Genomic DNA, 7,144 nt, shown 5'->3' with positions numbered 1-7,144 from the left:
TTGATAGAACTTCAAATAATCATGACGATATCCAGGCAATGATCATTATATAGGTATCACGTCCAAGATTAGTAGACCGACTCCTACCTGTATCTACTACTATTACTCCACACATCAACCACTATCCGGCATGCATCTAGTGTATTAAGTTCATGGAGAAATAGAGTGATGCTATAAGAACGATGACATGATGTAGACAAGATCTATTTATGTAGAAATAGACCCCATCATGTTATCCTTAATGGCAACGAAACATACGTGTCGTTTCCCCTTCTATCACTGGGATCAAGTACCGTAAGATGTCGTTTCCCCTTCTATCACTGGGATCAAGTACCGTAAGATCGAACCCATCACAAAGCACCTCTTCCCATGGAAAGAAAAATCGATCTAGTCGGCCTAACTAAACCAAATATTCGAAGAAGAAATACGAGGCTATAGTAATCATGCATATAAGAGATCAAAGAAACTCAAATAACTTTCATGGATTAAAACATACACTTGTGCAGAGACCTGCTATACAAACGGTTTTTAACCCCTTACCGCGATGGCGTTTGGAACAGTCGCCAAGTGAGTGTGGGCGATAGGGGGGTCCTTCCCGCACGACCCAGAAACCATCGGGGATAGGCCCACCTGGCACACAGGCTGGGGAAAAATGATCTCGTGTGCGATCTGGCGAGGCATCAAAACCCATTCGTTTCCATTCATATGTACATCCCACACGGCGAATCCCAAAAAACATTTCTGCTCGTATGTATATCACACACAGTTTTTTGTGTGGAAACGTTTGTGCAAGGTGGCCTAACGCAAACAGTTCTCTGTCGGAAGCCGTGTGTGATTGTTAGTTGATCAAACACGCCTACTTTCTAGAAATCGTGTTGGTTGTTTGAGTTCATCGCCCGCGGTGCTGTCTGAGTAACCGTCCGCAATAGAAAACCCCAATAAGCAGGGTAATTAGCCTATTATTGATAATCCATGTACTAATCAAATTGATATTTCTTATAAAACACACCAGATATTTCATATCCGTATAACGGCAACTAGGATTTCATAATCGAATTACATCAGATAGCTTCGGCGCTCAGTTACACCACTACACAATAGCACCAAGTTTCACATGCAACATCAAAAACCTTCGGAAAGTAGCATCATACACGGTAAATAGACAGAAGAATCTCATCTGGGAAACTGCAGAAGAGGAAGGCAAATATTGAGCCTTCAGTGGTGTTGAATGTCCTTGCAACTTTAGGCCAGTGGCTATGGATAATTGCCCGCCCAACCTTCGTCCTCTTCAGGAAGACTTCAATATTGTACCGTGGGTGTTGAATGAATACCTTCCTCGCCTCTTGACCATGCAGGTGGTTTGAGAGGTAATCATCGGTGAACTGCTTTGAAAAGTACTGAAAACAAAGATATGCATAAATCGCGGTTATAAATTTTGAAATGGCGCAAGGGGTAAAAACAAGGTAAAAGAGTTAGTACCATACTATAGTTGACTGATGTCTCCTTCATTATGCAAACAAAGATCTTGCTGTTATTCGTCGCAAGTTTCTTCATCCTAACGATCTTTCTGAGTTTCTTGACTTGACTGATATTCATGGACATCTCATTTCCCCATATGCAAAATGGGTCGAACAGTGGGTTTAAGCCTATGACAGCAGGACCTACATGTGCAAGACCAAATTGTAAGAGACCTAAATATTAGAATGATTCCTGCAACTACAGAATAATGTGCTATTAGTGAAAGGACCATGCATGAGCAAACCTTGATGGTAAACCGCAGTGTCTCCCATTGTTTCCCTACAACACACATAAGTAAGATCTTGATCAGGTTAATTGAGAGTTGCCATACTATCAGTAGAACATGTATGGAGTACAGCCAAATTTGATTTATTTCACATGCATAACAATACAAAATTATGCCCACAACAAAAGAAAATCAAATTGCAGAATTAAACCAAATAGTTAAATGGACAGCAGACCAAATGAACCAAAACAGTTAACTGAGCATGACATTGCAGAATAGAAACATGTACTAGAAGATAAGACAGTTAATAAAACAAAGAATGCTTGAGAACAGTACTATGAAATGTAGCAATTGTTGGACCAAACTGTTAACTAAACATTACATTTTAGAGGACCAAACTGTTAACTGAACATTACATTTCAGAGGACCAAACTATTAACGGAACATCAGATTGCATATTAACATTACAAAGGACAAATCACTAGAAGGCACTGGCGGTGGCCTCGAAAAAACAGCACGAACTGTATTTTAAAGTAGACAACCGTGTGGCGGTGTCGACGGTGGCCTCGAAGACGAGGTGCTCCTCCAAGATCTGGCGGTCGGCACGCATGGCAGCCATAGCGACCTCGTGCGCGCGTGTGGCCGCGAGTTGCTTCTCCGCTGCCAGATACTGCTGAGCTCCATGTTATACTTTGTGCAAAATGGCTATGGGCGGCGCTTAATTGGAGGAGGGGGACAGTGATTTCGGCGGAAGGTGTCGCGCCATCGGTCGGGCATGTGGGACGGGGAAGGAGGAGGATGGTGTGGTTGGGGTGTGGATTACCTGACCATATCGACGAAGGGTCAGGCGGCGAGGAGGCCGCACAGCAAGAAGAAGGGTCGCCGACGAGGAGGCGGCGCTGCAAGAAGAAAGGTCACCGGCGAGGAGGCTGAGCTGCCAGTAAGCAGCAGTGAAGGTTTGAACTTGGAGAGCCAGCAGGAACAATGGAAATGTGGCTTTTGGTGGAATGGAGGGGGCGGGAAGATAGATATTTCCGCGGTGGCAGAAAAATTTCGCTCGGTGCCCCGAGAAACTGGCGCACAAGTGTGGTTCAAGCAGGGGGCGGTGGACTGTCGACGATGAAGCTTCCTGCATAAGCCAGACAAGATGGTAAGCCATCATATTTTATATTGCATCCCACACGATTCTTTCTAGTAAACTGTTTGTGGTATATCTGATTTTTTCATTATGTCTAGACAAAATGGTGTTACGGAGGAAGGATGGTGTTTGAATTGCTAGAACATTTATGTACAGTGAACATGCAACTACATGAGTGCCTTGTTTAAATTTGGAATTATTCCGGGTTCGTTTGGCATTTTTATGCATTAATTGAGTTTCTAGGCATTTAATGTGCATAATTAAAATTTGAACTACAAGCACATGCTCCAGTGCACCAAAGTTTGTTGAAAAATCACATGTGTGTCTTTGGGTGAATTTATGGGTCCCACACAAGAAATGGGAATGAAATTCAAACATCTGGGCGGCGTGGCTCGGGCGGGAACATTGAGAAACATGGTTTTCAAATTCCTAGAAATTCAAAACTCGCATGTAAATCATAAAACTTGGCATGGTGTCATTTCATGGCACCAACATGCTTTGGTATAAGCTTCATGCAAACCGGAGCTTCTATCAAGAAGATTCGTGGTTCCCGAGGGGGGCGTGTCACCTTTGTGTGCGAAACGATACACGCTGCCTCCCCCCTTGATTTTTTTACAGAGGCAACATAGAACTATATGAGTGCCGTGTTAAAATTTGGAATTATTCCGGGTTCGTTTGGACTTTCTTATACATTAATTGAATTTCTGGTCATTTAATGTGCATAATTCAAATTTGAACTACAAGCACATGCTCCAGTGCACCAAAGTTGGTTAAAAAATCACATGTGTCTCCTTGGGTGAATTTCTAGCTCCCATGCAAGAAATGGGAATGAAATTCAAACATCTGGGCGTCGCAGCTCGGCCGGAAAGATTGAGAAACTTGGTTTTTTAATTCATGTAAATCCAAAACAAGCCTGAAAATCATGAAACTTGGCATTGGCATGGTGTCATGACATGGCACCAACATGTTGTGGTAAGTTTTTTGGCCGAATTGGGACAAGCTTTGGTACAAGCTTCTTGCAAACCGGAGCTTCTCTCAAGAAGGCTCGTGGTTCCGAGAGGGAACGTGCCACCTCCGTGTGCAAAACGACATACGTACACTGCCTTCTCCCGCCTTAATTTTTTTACAAAGGCATATTAGACAAAATAGAAGTATCGTGCTAAATTTTGGAATTATTCCGGGTTAGTTTGCCCTTTTTTATACATTAATTGAATTTCTGGGTATTTAATGTGCATAATTCAAATTTTAATTACAAGCACATGCTCCTGTGCACCAAAGTTAGTTGAAAAATCACATGTGTGTCCTTGGGTGAATTTCTAGGTCCCATGCAAGAAATGGGAATGAAATTCAAACATCTGGGCGTCGTGGCTCGGCCGGAAAGATTGAGAAACTTGGTTTTTTAATTCCTGTAAATCCAAAACACGCCTGAAAATCATCAAACTTGGCATGGTGTCATGACATGGCACCAACATGATGTGGTAAATTTTTTGGCCGAATTGGGACAAGCTTTGGTATAAGCTTCTTGCAAACCAGAGCTTCTCTCAAGAAGGCATGTGGTTCCGAGAGCGAACGTGTCATCTCCGGGTGTGAAACGACATACACTGCCTTCTCCCACCTTAATTTTTTTACACAGGTAGATTAGACCAAATAGAAGTATCGTGCTAAATTTTGGAATTATTCCGGGTTCGTTTGGCCTTTTTTATACATTATTTGAATTTTTGGGCATTTAATGTGCATAATTCAAATTTGAACTACAAGCACATGCTCCAGTGCACCAAAGTTGGTTGAAAAATCACATGTGTGTCCTTGGGTGAATTTGTAGGTCCCATGCAAGAGATGGGAATGGAATTCAAACATCTGGGCGTCGTGCCTTGGTTGGTAATATTGAGAAACTTGGTTTTTTAATTCCTGTAAATACAAAACACGCCTGAAAATCATGAAACTTGGCATGGTGTCATGACATGGCACCAACATGTTGTGGTAAATTTTTTGCCCGAATTGGGACAAGCTTTGGTATAACCTTCTTGCAAACCGGAGCTTCTCTCAAGAAGGCTCATGGTTCCGAGAGGGAACGTGTCACCTCCGTGTGCGAAACGACATACACTGCCTTCTCCAGCCTTGATTTTTTTACACAGGCAGCTTAGACCAAATAGGAGTTTCGTGCTAAATTTTGGAATTATTCCGGGTTCGTTTGGCCTTTTTACACATTAATTCATTTTCCATGCATTTAATGCACATAATTCAAATTTGAAGTACAAACGCATGCTCCAGTATGCAAAAGTTAGTTGGAAAATCATGTATGTGTATTTGGGCGAACTTCTAGGTCCCATGGAAGAAGTGGGAATGGAGTTCAAACATCTGGGCGTCTTGGCTTGGCCGGAAACATCGAAAAACTTGGTTTTAAAATTCCCATAAATCCAAAACTCGCATGGAAATCATGAAACTTGGCATGGTTTCATGACATGGCACCAACATGCTGTGGTAATTTTTCTGTCTGATTTGCGAAGGGGCACACATTAACAATCAACAAAGTTATTTTGGAACAAGTGTTGTCACGTTACAAATCGGAAATACAAGTATTATTGAAATTGTGGGCGTTCTACTTACCAATTACGTGCTGCCACGCGTCCCCTTTTTTATTGGCTAGGAGGTGCCGTGCGAGGTAGCTGTTTGAGTACGACAGGCATGTGATCAGACCCCTGCGCGTGCTCATCGGGAGGAGAGCCCTTTGACCTCTATCCACCGCGCACCTCCCTCCCAACATCTCCATTAATGGCGCCCGAGCCCCTGTTTCACGGCGTGGCTATGTCTCACTAGACTGAGATTTAAGAGAGGAAAAAGAAAATCTGAAAAGAAAGTTTTGCACGGATCTTGATGTAAGATCCAACAGACCTATATAGCATCAATTGCGACTTATAGCAAGACTGATGAATATAAGGACAATGACAGTGGATAATAATTGTCTTACATATTTAGGAACATAATTAAAAAAGCCACATGCGGCAATGCCCGAAATACACAAGGGCAAAAGAAGAAGGAAGACAACGATCTGGCTCGCTGATCTCTACTTTCTTGATGCATTGCTGCAGGCCGCGGGAACTAGTCTCCGCGGCGAGCAGCGATGAGCTTTTGCCTGTCCTCAAGATGCTGCTTGAGAGCATCCACGGATTCCTCCACCAGCCTTTTGCGCTTGATGTGCAGCATGGCATTCTTGCCCATAAGTTTCTCGATGATGACGCCAGTCCTCTTCAACAAGGCAGTGGTCTCCTCCTGCTGCTCCGCACTTCTGACGATCTTCACCCTCAGCAGGTCGCGCTCGGCCCAGAGCTTCGCATTGCTCTCCCTTAGTTGTCGGATGACGCCAGTAGCCTATTCAAATGAGGCTTTCATGTCGTCCTACAACCTTGCCCAGCCAGAGATCTGATCCATATGGCTATGGTTGATCGCATGCATGCGCCTGTAAGGGTCCTCGCCTACCTGCGAGACATTTCCCCAGGCCGCCGCGGCGTTGGAGGACATCTCTGCTGCATTCGCGACGCGGCGGGACATCTCTGCTGCTTCCGCGGAGCGGCCGGACTAGTCTGCTGTGACGGCGCGGCGGGACCTCCGTGCTGCTTCGGCGGCGCGGCGGGACCTCTGTGCTGCTACGGCAGCACGGCAGGACATGTCGGCTGCTTTCACGGTGAGGCGGGACATCTCTGGTGCTTCCACTTCCATGCTCGCCTCTCCCTGGTGGCAATCTCTCGACCTAGAACTCACGCTGGCCATGGCAGACGCAAGGGAACGATGATGAATGACTTGTTTGTTTTTGTGGATGACGAGGTGAGGAGGAATGTGCAGTCATCTTGGAGTAGTAGTATTTATAACCGAGTACTAATATGCTCCTAAGCGGGAAACTGTTTAGGTTTTGATGCGTGTGAACATGTTTTCAATTAAATATAGTGTGGTAGTAATTTGGAATGTGACGGGACGTAGGCTCAATATTTATTGACGATTCTATCATTTCTAAGTGCGGCACTATTCCCAGACGGCGTAACGTGGGCACGCTTTCTCGGCCACGTACGTGGCGTTTGCACCGTAGGGTGCACCGCAATAGGCAATGTCAGCACGGGTCTTGTTCCAACAACCATGCGCGCTTGTTATTACCATCGCGCACACTTCTTTTAATTAGAATGTGTGCCCGTCTAGTGCACACACGTTGATCTGTCTGACTGTTTCTGTTTGTTGTGGCTAATCGCAAACAGTTCATCCGTGTGAAGTGT

The sequence above is a fragment of the Aegilops tauschii genome, chromosome 7 (genome assembly GCF_002575655.3).
Source record: "Aegilops tauschii subsp. strangulata cultivar AL8/78 chromosome 7, Aet v6.0, whole genome shotgun sequence".
Lineage (NCBI taxonomy): Eukaryota > Viridiplantae > Streptophyta > Magnoliopsida > Poales > Poaceae > Aegilops > Aegilops tauschii.
This window is presented reverse-complemented; position numbering follows the sequence as displayed.